The sequence below is a fragment of the Aphelocoma coerulescens genome (assembly GCF_041296385.1).
Source record: "Aphelocoma coerulescens isolate FSJ_1873_10779 chromosome W unlocalized genomic scaffold, UR_Acoe_1.0 ChrW_unloc_scaf_1, whole genome shotgun sequence".
Taxonomy (NCBI): Eukaryota; Metazoa; Chordata; class Aves; order Passeriformes; family Corvidae; genus Aphelocoma; species Aphelocoma coerulescens.
Genome location: NW_027184080.1, coordinates 12,502,257 through 12,513,444, shown reverse-complemented (window position 1 = coordinate 12,513,444; position 11,188 = coordinate 12,502,257). Strand labels below are relative to the sequence as shown.

General features: G+C 48.1%; 1 long non-coding RNA gene across 1 annotated transcript; it reads right to left on the bottom strand.

The window, feature by feature from the left end:
• Nucleotides 1-629: 629 nt before the first annotated feature.
• Nucleotides 630-10,484, bottom strand: LOC138102750 (uncharacterized). The gene is made up of 2 exons (XR_011147515.1): nucleotides 9,962-10,484; nucleotides 630-2,799 (listed from the first exon to the last, which is right to left on the bottom strand). It is a non-coding gene; the product is annotated as an uncharacterized lncRNA (long non-coding RNA).
• Nucleotides 10,485-11,188: the final 704 nt, after the last annotated feature.

Genomic DNA, 11,188 nt, shown 5'->3' with positions numbered 1-11,188 from the left:
AGAACCCAGACAATTTGACTCCTGAACTTGAGGGTAATAGACAAATGTGTCCAAACAGTCTATTGCAGACCCCAGAGCGTCTGAACTTCTGGTGGACCCACAGAACCCAGACAGCCTGAACTTTTGAACTCTAGGGGAAAATGACGATACATGTTCAAGGGGGAATATGTGGTAGCTGGATCAGGAAGGCTGTACCTTCCTAGTACCTCAGCCAATGGGGAAAAGCAGGACGCAACATGCAGCCAGGAGTTTAGGATAAAAGGAGGCTGTACTCTCCAAAACCTTGAGAGAAAACCCTGCAGGCATGTGCCCCAGTGGGCTCTCCCTTTATTTGAATAAAGTCGCAGGACTCCTCTGTCTCCTTTATGGACAATGGTTTTTCATAGCATGATTTTCTGAAGACAGGCATCGTCCTCCATACCAGAGAGGCTTTAACTGGTCTGCCTGTCATTCAAAGGAATCTACTCCACCGCAAGGTACTGTAAAGTAAAGCACACCTTTATTGGCCAGGCCGGGAGCATGCAGGGGTTAACACCTCCATGTGCATGTCTGCCATGGTCATCTCACAGAGGTTTTTTATGCATTTACAAGTTCGTCATTTGTCGGGAAAGGCGCGGGAGACGAGCTCATGATTTCATGATCGGCAAGCCTCGATTTTATTGTCTTTTCATCTCTTATTTATACAACACTTAAACAGCTCATACATATTGCAAAACCTGAGCTCACGATTGGTCATCTTCTCTCGTGGGAACAACACACCCCGCGGTGATGGTTTCTTCATTCCAATCTGCTCTGGCTTGTGTCCTGTTGGACACCTTGTTGATAAGAAACCCCTTTTCCCACGACAGGCTAACTCCTACATCCTGCAAGGCTCTATCTTATCATGTCCTCTGCTGCGCAGCCATTCCTCAGATAAGCTCTCTACACTTCCCCCGTTTTCTTTATGTGCTATCATGCTCAGAGTTGTTGTTTTTAGCAGTACCCTCTTGATACAAGTTAGAGCGCAGCTGAACAGGACTAATCCTACCAAAACCATGATCAATAAGAGAAACAATGTTTTTACCATGCTTTTTACCCAACCACCCAATCCCAGTTCACTGACCAGCCCATCTAGGCCAAAGAAACCTGTATCTTCCTTAATTTTTTGAGAGTGATTTATAAGCTGTTGAATCTCTGCATGAATAGAGCGAGAATGATCATTTAGATCCATGCAGCATAATCCCTCAAATTCTTCACACCCGTGTCCATGAGCTAACAACAGAAAATCAATAGCAGCTCTATTTTGTAATACAGCATGTTGGACTGTGCTTAAATCATCTGCAAGCGCGGACAGTACTCTACTTGTTCCATTTGCTTGCTTCACTACCCAGCAGCTTAATCTCTCTATATTGCGATGAGCTCGAGCTGCTGCCCCTCCAGGCAAAAATAGTGATGAAAAAATTACCTCCCACTTGTTCCACAAGGTCAATTCATCATCACAATTTGATTGGAGGGTCTGGGATAGGTCTCTGCGCCATCTGGTGGGGTGGGTTTTATTTGGGTGGTGTTGTGGAAGGGCTAAACTAAGCTGTCCGATTGTACACGGACCGCCAACGGGCAAGGTAGGGATGCCGGACCAAGCACGATTTCCGCAAATTAGAAAATATCCAGGGGGCAGCCTTCTGGGTATGACTGTGCCTGGTGCAGGTTTTTCCTGTGTCCTACCAGTGTGGTTGCACCACGATTTTTCCCATTCTAAACTGTTCCCTATGGGAGACAACCAAGTAGGAGTAGATACATTTTTCCAGCAGTTGGTATGCGTGCCTTCAGAGCAGTGTGAATTCCTGCTATCTATATAAAAGCAACTAGTGGCATTTAAAGAATCAATCAATTCAATCTCTTGCGGCTCAGGCCCAAATGGGAGGCGGTCATCCCAAACGTCATACTGCTCGAAACTTTCAATGATGTTATTGCCAGTAATTCGGCCTGATCGGAACCCTGTATCATTGGCGGCTGACCTGAAATGGAGCCAAGTTGTATTTGTTAGGGGGACTCCTATTAGGCACGTAAGAAAAGGAGTACTTGGGGTAGCTAAGCTGGCACAGAACGTAGTTGTATTTAATTTGTGTGCCAAAGATACCCAAACATTTTGCCTTAGATCGAATAGCTTAGGAGGGTAGCTATGCTTGAGGGCCAAAGTGCCTGGGACGCTTAGAAGACCCAATACGGCGAGTATACCGGCGGCACACATTGTCCCAGTCATGGGGTTTAACCTGCCACAGCTCTGGGACATCAAGGCCTGTCTTGTGACGGGCTTCTAGGATAGCGGAACGTTTGTTAGCTAATATGCTTTAATTCCCACCGCAATTCTCTTAGGTGGAGGTCTTTGATATTTTCTAGTAACGCTAAACTCTGATCTAGAGGTACTCCCGTTAGTTTACCAAGATTTTCCTGAGCTGATGCTCGATTCCACTGAAACTCACAATTGAGGCACCTCAACTCTGTGGACACTTGTCGCTGAAAGATCCACCACTGTAAATTACAACCTCTGCAATGAATTCTAACCCGAGCTAAATGGCAACGATTATAACAAACAATGCATGAGCGTTAGCAATGTAGCAAAAAGTCCATGTATAATCGGGGAATGAGGGACTCTTCAATTTCCCGTTCAGAGTCTATTAGAAATTTAGTATGGAATTCCTCTTCGGTGTTATGTAGCACTTGTGAGACCACCTGTTGGAGTCGTCTCTTCTTCCTCTGTCGCGGACTGTCCCTGCGTATAAGCTGGCTTAGTCCATTTGGCAGGGATCCACTGCGGTCCTGTCGGGGTAGAAACACAAACATAACCTCTGCCCTGTTGCAGCGGGGATACTGCAACACGCATATATCAAACCAGGAGTCCCGTGGAAAAGAAACAAATATATACGGACGGATTCTTGCTAGATGTTTCAGAGATGTTTATTTCCCCAGCCGCATGGCCGGGCTCTGCTGAGGGACTCTTACAGTCGGGACCCGAGCTGCTTTGCCCGCGCAGGGGAACACAAACCAACCAATGGGGAACGAGGCTGAGCAGGGGCAGGGAAACCCCGTGCCTCCCTCAGGGCTACATGGCGCGGGGGAGGGACCCCAACATCTCATCCGTTTTATTTTAATAAAAGGAGAATGAAGACAATTGGATAAACATAACAAGAACAGTTTCAAAACAAAACAAGCCACCCTCCTGAGTCTTTAAATGTCCAAACAAATTCTGTGGAACATCTCAGGGCTGACAGAAGGGAGACAGAACTCTCTGGACATGCCTGTGGGGAAACTGAGGCAGGAGAGGGTTCAATCTCTTCCCTCCCCCTTTTCATCCCCCCATCGGCATCGGAGAGGAATTGTAGGGGAAACAATTGGCAAAGGCAGGGTTTTGTGAGGGAAACCATGGATGAAAAAACGGATTGGGAATAAACTGGGGATAGGGTAAACTTAGGAAAGGGTTCATATTGGGTATAGGGTAAAAGGGGAAATTAGGCTGTGGGTAGGGAAATTGCTGGAATGGATATTGTTTATAATTTTGTGCATAACGGCTGCCTTTGACGGGAATACCTCCAGGCCCAGTAACATTCGCTGCTTGTAAACCCTTCTTTCCTTGCACTATATCAAATTGAACAACTTCCCCATCTCCTACACTTTGCAGGTAATTTTTAGGGTTATTCCTTTTAATGGCAGTTCTATGGATGAATAAATCTTCCCCTGTATCATCTCGTGTTATAAATCCATAGTTGTTTTTTACATTGTACCATTTCACAGTTCCTGTGACTTTCGTTGCTAGAACGTCTCCTATCACGTGCTTGCGTGTCTGTCGTGGGTGCCGGTCCCGCGTGGCCGCCGCCTCGCCGACTCTGACGTCTCGGTCAGGCCCCCGCGCCGCGGCCGCTCTGCGCTCTCTGCACGACGCTGCTCCGGTGCGTGTCTGGGCTCTGCACGGCCCCGCGCTGCCATCGCCGCTGGCTCCGTGGCCTGTGAGCGGTTCCGCTCTGCAAACTCCACGCTGCTTTGAGAGCGGCCCCGTTTCGGCTCGGCGCTGCGCTGCGCGGCTTCTCGTGTCGCTGTGGAAACCGCCGCTTCTCCCTGCATAGGGCTCTCTGAGCCGTATGCACAGAGCGGGCTTCCACGCTGACCTCCGCTTCCTGGCTGCTCGTGGCCCACAGCACCCATGGCGCCTGCGGCGTCGCTCCCTCACTCGCGGCCGCGTAGCCGGGGACCCCGAGACAGGGATGGGGTCCGCAGTAAGGCGCGCGCTCCCGAGGGGGCCGGGCGCATCCAGCGCAGGCACCTCCATCGGCACAGCTGCAGTCATGCGCTCCCAGGATGGCGGCCGCGCGGTCTCGGCCACGGGAGAAGTATGATCTTCTGCTTTAGGGGTAATGGGACCATACAAATGCTCCTCAAGAGCGTCAGTGATTATAAAGGATCCACGGACAGCTTCTATCGCTCGTCCATCCCTTAGCTTATCGCAGATCTCGTTCCAGAAACACTCCTGATGATATCCAGAAGGTTTGATATCAAAAAGTAAGTCTCGGGAAATATAGGGGAACTCTTTGAAAAGCCACATAAAGAAGTGTTCAAGATCTCCCGGTTCAAATACTTTTTTGTTTTGTTGTTCAAGGATTCCTTTTACTTCTAGATACATTTTTTTCTGTGGCTCAGAGAGCCCCATTTCCCACGATTCTTCCATAGTCCAGATATGCAATAGCAAAACAAAACCAAGAAGAGGAATCCAAAGTTTCCAGGGTTTACTCACACAAATCAGTCGCGGGGATCGTTCTGTTCGCAATCTTCCACCATATGTTGCAGCGGGGATACTGCAACACGCATATATCAAACCAGGAGTCCCGTGGAAAAGAAACAAATATATACGGACGGATTCTTGCTAGATGTTTCAGAGATGTTTATTTCCCCAGCCGCATGGCCGGGCTCTGCTGAGGGACTCTTACAGTCGGGACCCGAGCTGCTTTGCCCGCGCAGGGGAACACAAACCAACCAATGGGGAACGAGGCTGAGCAGGGGCAGGGAAACCCCGTGCCTCCCTCAGGGCTACATGGCGCGGGGGAGGGACCCCAACACTGCCCCAGTACAAAACTTCGGCTGGATCCTGCCATAATCCTGACTGGGGGTCTTTAAATCTGACCCACACTTCTGGTTGCGGATTAGAAGGTGGGGTAAAATGGATTATGGCAGGAGGAGACTGTCTATCTCCAAAAATGCAAAGATGATTTAAAACAAATAAGCATTTCAGTAGCTTGTCTTGGGTATTAGGAATGTCAGGATATTTTTCTAGATATTGTTTTAATGTACCGTGTGCTCTTTCCACAATTGCTTGACCCGTGGGGGAGTGAGGAATTCCCCTTTTGTGGACAATATTCCATTGGGTCATATATCTGGCTATCCGCGTACTGCAATAGGCGGGCCCATTGTCTGTTTTAACTGTTATAGGGACTCCCATAATAGCAATACAGCTATTCATGTGGCGTTCAACATGTTTGGCTGTTTCTCCTGCTTGAGCAGTTGCCCACATAAAATGACTATAGGTGTCTATAGTAACATGAACATATTTTAGCCGTCCAAAGCTAGCGACATGAGTGACATCCATTTGCCAAATTTCATTAGCCTTTAGGCCCCTGGGGTTAACGCCTGCTCCCAAACCTAGCCCCTTATTGTGGAAACTGCACACGGGACACGCTTTAACTATGGCTTTTGCCTCTTCAATTGGGATACCGAATTCCCTTGACAAGCCTTTGGAATTCTGATGGAAAATAGCATGGCTTTCTCGCGCCATTGTTTGTTTCGGGAGAATATTTTGGGCAAGCGAGACAAGTTTATCTGCTCTTTCGTTTCCTTCACCCAGGCCTTCATTCCACATGTGGCTGCGAATATGGAGAATGGAATAGGGGTGTGACCGTTCTCTTAGGGCGCGTTTTAGTTGCAGAAAGAGTTCATAAAGCCTTTTGTTTTGTACTTCCTTAATGACTGCATCCTCAATTCTTGAGGCGACGCCCACTACATACAGCGAGTCCGAAACTACGTTTAAGGGTCCTGTGAGGTGGGTTACTGCCCAAACGACTGCAAGTAATTCCAAGGTTTGCAGGGTATCATCTGACGAGGCGTTTATTGAATGCTGATGCCATTGCTGGCCTTGTTTCCATACGACAGCTGCTTTCCTTGTCTTTCTTCCGGCGTCTGTGAATGCAGTAATGGCATTGTGGATAGGCTTATCTTCTCGCAAGGGTTTTGAAATCCAGTTCCATGCTCCTATCCACTGTAATGCCTTGGGAAACAGGGGACCGGTCTGAATTTTGGCTCCTGAGGACAACAGCGCTTCCGTGAGTGATGAAGAATTTAGCAAGTACCAGTCCAAGGCAGGTTTTTCCATCGGGAGATTGATGCACTCAGGTTCTTGTCCTCCAATTTCCAGAATGCGCAAACGTCCTTTCTTAATTAAATTAGCCAAATTTTCAAGTTTTGTGGTAATAGTTTTTCGTTGCTGCAACTGTGGTGATATCCATTCTAAAACCGCCAGCTCCCCCGTTTTCTTTAGCTGCGTAATTGCGCCGAGGAGGTGAGTTTCAGAATTCCAAATAGTAAGAGAAAGGGGGATGTCTGGATTAAGAAGCGAAACAAAACCGTCTGTGATACAGGTGGTGATTTGTTGTAGAGCTTCTTGCTGCTGCGGCGTTAGGTGTACCGGTGTGCATGGATCTGATCCTTTTAGTAAGGGACGGAGCTGGTCTAAAAGAACATTAGGGATTCCTACTATTGGCTTTAACCACTGCAGATCACCTAACAGTTTTTGAGCATCATTTAAAGTGGTGATTGAGGCTTGGATATGCAGTTTTTGAGGCTTCCCTCTTTGATTGGTGATGACCCATCCTAAATACTTCCACGGGGAGGATATTTGAATTTTGTTAGCAGCTATTACTAAAGATCATTCTTGAAGAGAGGAGGTAATAAGCTGAATTTCTGTTTGGTCAAAAGGCTCCTTCTGCGCAAACAAAATATCATCCATATAATGATAAATGATGGTCTGAGGTAACTTTTGTCGCAGTGGCTGCAATGCTGCATCGACATACAATTGACATATGGTGGGAGAGTTGCGCATTCCCTGCGGCAATACGGTCCACTCAAAAGGTTTGTCTGGTTCACCACGATTAAGAGCAGGCAATGAAAAGGCAAATCGCTTCGTATCATCTGGATGTAGTGGAATTGTGAAAAAGCAATCTTTCAAGTCAATAATAAGAAGAGGCCAATCTTGTGGCAACATTGCTGGGTTAGGGAGTCCTGGCTGCAGCGCTCCCATAGGCTCCATACGAGCATTGACAGTTCAAAGGTCTTGTAGCAGATGAAACGTGCCATTCTTCTTTTGGATGACAAAAATTGGGGTGTTCCATGGGCTTGTCGATGGCTTAAGATGTCCTTGTTGAAGCTGCTCATTGACTAGAGCGTGTGCTTGAAGCAGATTTTCCCGTTTTAAAGGCCGTTGCTTAACCACTACAGGGTTATTGTCAGTCCATCTTAGTGGCAGCGGGAAATTCCAAGCAACGGCCCTTAGCAGAAATGGCGATCATCGGTAAGCACAAAACTCATTTGGGCCAATACATCTCTTCCGATGAGGCAGTCAACTGTGGGGGGTAGAGGGGCGATAGAAAAGGTTGCGGTAGTTTTCTTGCCCTCAATTTCTACAGTTATCAGCGGAGATTTGTGTGCTAGTTTCATTCCTCCGACACCAGTGATGGCTGTCATTGCTGGCAGAAGAGGCCAATGTGAGGGCCATGTGTTCACATCGACAATGCTGGAGTCTGCCCCTGTGTCTAGGAGGCTCTGTAACGTGATTGTTTCTCCTTTATAGGTTAGGGCACACGGCTTCCGTGGACGGCTATTAAGATCGATGGTGAGCAAGGTTAGTTCCCCAGTTGAGCCGTAGCCTGTATGAGCGTTTGGTTGAGCCTGCAAGGGTTGCATGCCTTGTGTGGCTTGAGGCAAAGGTACAAATTGAGCTAGTCTTTGGCCTTTAGGAATCCTTACAGGTGGATGAACAGTATAAGCCAGTATGAAGATATCACCCTGTGAGTCAGCGTCCACCACGCCTGGTTGAACGAATAGTCCTAGGGCAGTGGCAGATGATCGGCCAAGAATCAAGCCTCCTACTGGTGTACCATTGAGGCAGATGGGTCCTGTTAGTCCTGTAGGGATGTTATGGATTTCAGACGTCAGGAGATCACAGTCTACTGAGGCTGCCAAGTCCAGGCCGATGCTGCCACTTGTTGCTGGCTGGAGGCAGGGCAAGGGTTTGCAGCTGCTACTTGTGTCCCTGCGCGGCTGCTGGACACGTTGCTCCGGGAGTTTCCCCGCTTCTTGTTACGGCAGGCATTCGAGTTATGCGTGTTGGATTGGCATTTGTTGCACCAAACTCCGGATGCTGAGCACTCCCGACGAAGGTGACCCGACTGGCCACATCGATAGCATCTCATTCTGTTTCCCTCTGGAGGCAACCGGGGGCGCGTGGCTGCTGCTTGGAGGGGAGCAAGGGCGGCCATTACCTGCGTCTGAGCACTAGCTGCTTGTTCCTTCAATCCCTCCCCCAGCTTTTCTAACGCGTGGACTAAGAAGGCTTGAGCACCTGTGGGCAAGGTCGCAGATTTATCTAGTAATGCCTGAGTGGTCCAATCACCAGGTATAGAGGTAATCAAAGATCTGGTGGTAGGGTTGCTATTTTGCAAAATGCACTGTCTTAAAATGGCATCTTGCATATGGTCGGGTGTCCCTGCCCTAGAGATAGCATCCATAACCTTATCAACAAAGGAGCTTAACGATTCATCACGACCCTGCTTGATGCTCATATATAGGGGGGTCCCTCCCGATGTCCTGACTTTATCTATTGCTCTCTTAGCTACTGCCATTGCCTCCCTAAGTTTATGTGGCCCTAGTCCAGCTTGAGCTTCAACTCTGAGATATGGGCCCTGTCCCATAAGCTCGTCTACAGTAAGGCCTGTTAAGGGGTCCCCTTGGGGTCTGGGGAGATTAGCGCTACTTGCCGCTTCCTCTCTCCACCTTGCCTCAAAAAGCAATCTCTGAGAGGGGGTGTAAATGAGTTTCGTGATGGCCAGGATATCGGCAGGCAGAAGAATGTGGGCATTAAAAAGATAATCTAACATCTGCTTAGCTGGTTCACTAGACACCCCAAAGTTACTGACTGTTGCTCTCAGCTGGGACAGGAGTTTCCAGTCGAGATGGGCAAACTGCGCGTTCTGACCCCCTTGCGCATTAGTAGTGAAAACAACAGGGAAAGCCATCGCTTCTTGTGCCGCTGCTAGGAGCTCGGAATCTCCCCTTTCCATGCCGTCTCGGGCAAGCGCCTGCCACAACTCTCTCCTCCTTGCTGCCATAGCCTCCGCCGGGTCAGATTCTGCCCCAGGGACAGGCTTCGTGGCATTAGAGGCGGCGGCTGGTGTGAGGGGGTTAATGCAGAGGCGGCGATTGAAGCGGAAGGCGGGGGAGCAGGCAGGGGGGTAGGCAGCGCGGGGGATTGACTGTCAGCGGGGGGTGGCTCTGGAGGAATCTCAATAGTGGCAAAGGCGGGGGGGTTGGGGGCTGTAGGGAAAACCGAGGAGTCATTATCTTGGTTACGGGAATTCGCTATCTTAAAACCTATGACTGCTTGCTTCTCTGCCTGCACTAACAGTAACTCATTATGAACTGCTTTCCAAAGTTTGCTTATTTTCTTGGCTGACTTATCATCGTCTAAAACAAGGCTAAAAAGTTCATCCCCGTACCTCCGCCATTCTGCTAATTCGTGAATGCTGTGAGGGTCGTTAAAGAAACCATAAGAACGCGCGTGAGTTAGTAGGGAAGGGAGGTCTTTTTCTAAGTTAAAAGCTTTAAAGTGACGCTTAAGAAGAAAAGCTTTAAATAAATCCTGTGCTGCTTGCCTATCCATACTTACGGTACCGTTGCTAGCCCTCCAGGCTTCGGCAGCACGTATCAGCGAACCCACCGGTGTGGTCGTTCGGGCACGGAGACGGAAACACGGTTGTTCTCCGCTCTTATTGCCGTCCCTCTAGCTGCAGGACCTGAACCCAACGCACCTTTCCTTGTGGAAGTGGGGGTAGGGGGGGGTACATGACGTGCCTTCTGTTCGGGCGTCAGATGTCGGGAAAGGCGCGGGAGACGAGCTCATGATTTCATGATCGGCAAGCCTCGATTTTATTGTCTTTTCATCTCTTATTTATACAACACTTAAACAGCTCATACATATTGCAAAACCTGAGCTCACGATTGGTCATCTTCTCTCGTGGGAACAACACACCCCGCGGTGATGGTTTCTTCATTCCAATCTGCTCTGGCTTGTGTCCTGTTGGACACCTTGTTGATAAGAAACCCCTTTTCCCACGACAGGCTAACTCCTACATCCTGCAAGGCTCTATCTTATCATGTCCTCTGCTGCGCAGCCATTCCTCAGATAAGCTCTCTACAGTCATTATACATTTACAAGTTCATCATCGTCCCTTGTTTTAGTCATTTATCTAAAGTTACAGTCCTAAGGGGTCTTACATGGCTTGCAGTTTCCTTATCTTAGGGTTACAAACACAGCACACTATTCTTAATACATTTATCACATCTATTTTGCTAATACACACTTCATTCTACTATTACACACTGTTGTTATATTAGTTATACTTCATTTATAATTGTGTATTGATTATATTCCTATTCTCCTATTACATTTTTCTACCCTTTTGTGAGAGTTCTTCTATTTGTCATTAAAACGGCAGTTAGCATGCGTCTTCCTCCTTATTGCTTAGCCCATTGGGGTTAGGCCCATGTTCTGCAGACAAGCGGTTAGCCAAACCCATTAGCTCACATTCCATTTCCTTATCATCCTAGTCCACTTGGGTTTGTTTTTTTTTTCAAGAGCAGTAAGCATTAGGCATAGCATCTCCTATTCACTTATCATCATAGCCCCTTCCTGGGCTAGGCTTCTTGTCTTGCAAAAGCAGTTGTGGTCGAGCACAGCAGCCAACACCCAACTTTTATTAATCTATACTTTATACTAAAGCACTGTGCCGGTTTGGACAAATTTGGAGGAAAATATCCTCTGATAAAGGCAGGTTACAACCAGCCCTCCCCCACCAGGTTTGGGAAAAAATAGATTTTCCTTGGAGGAAAGTGA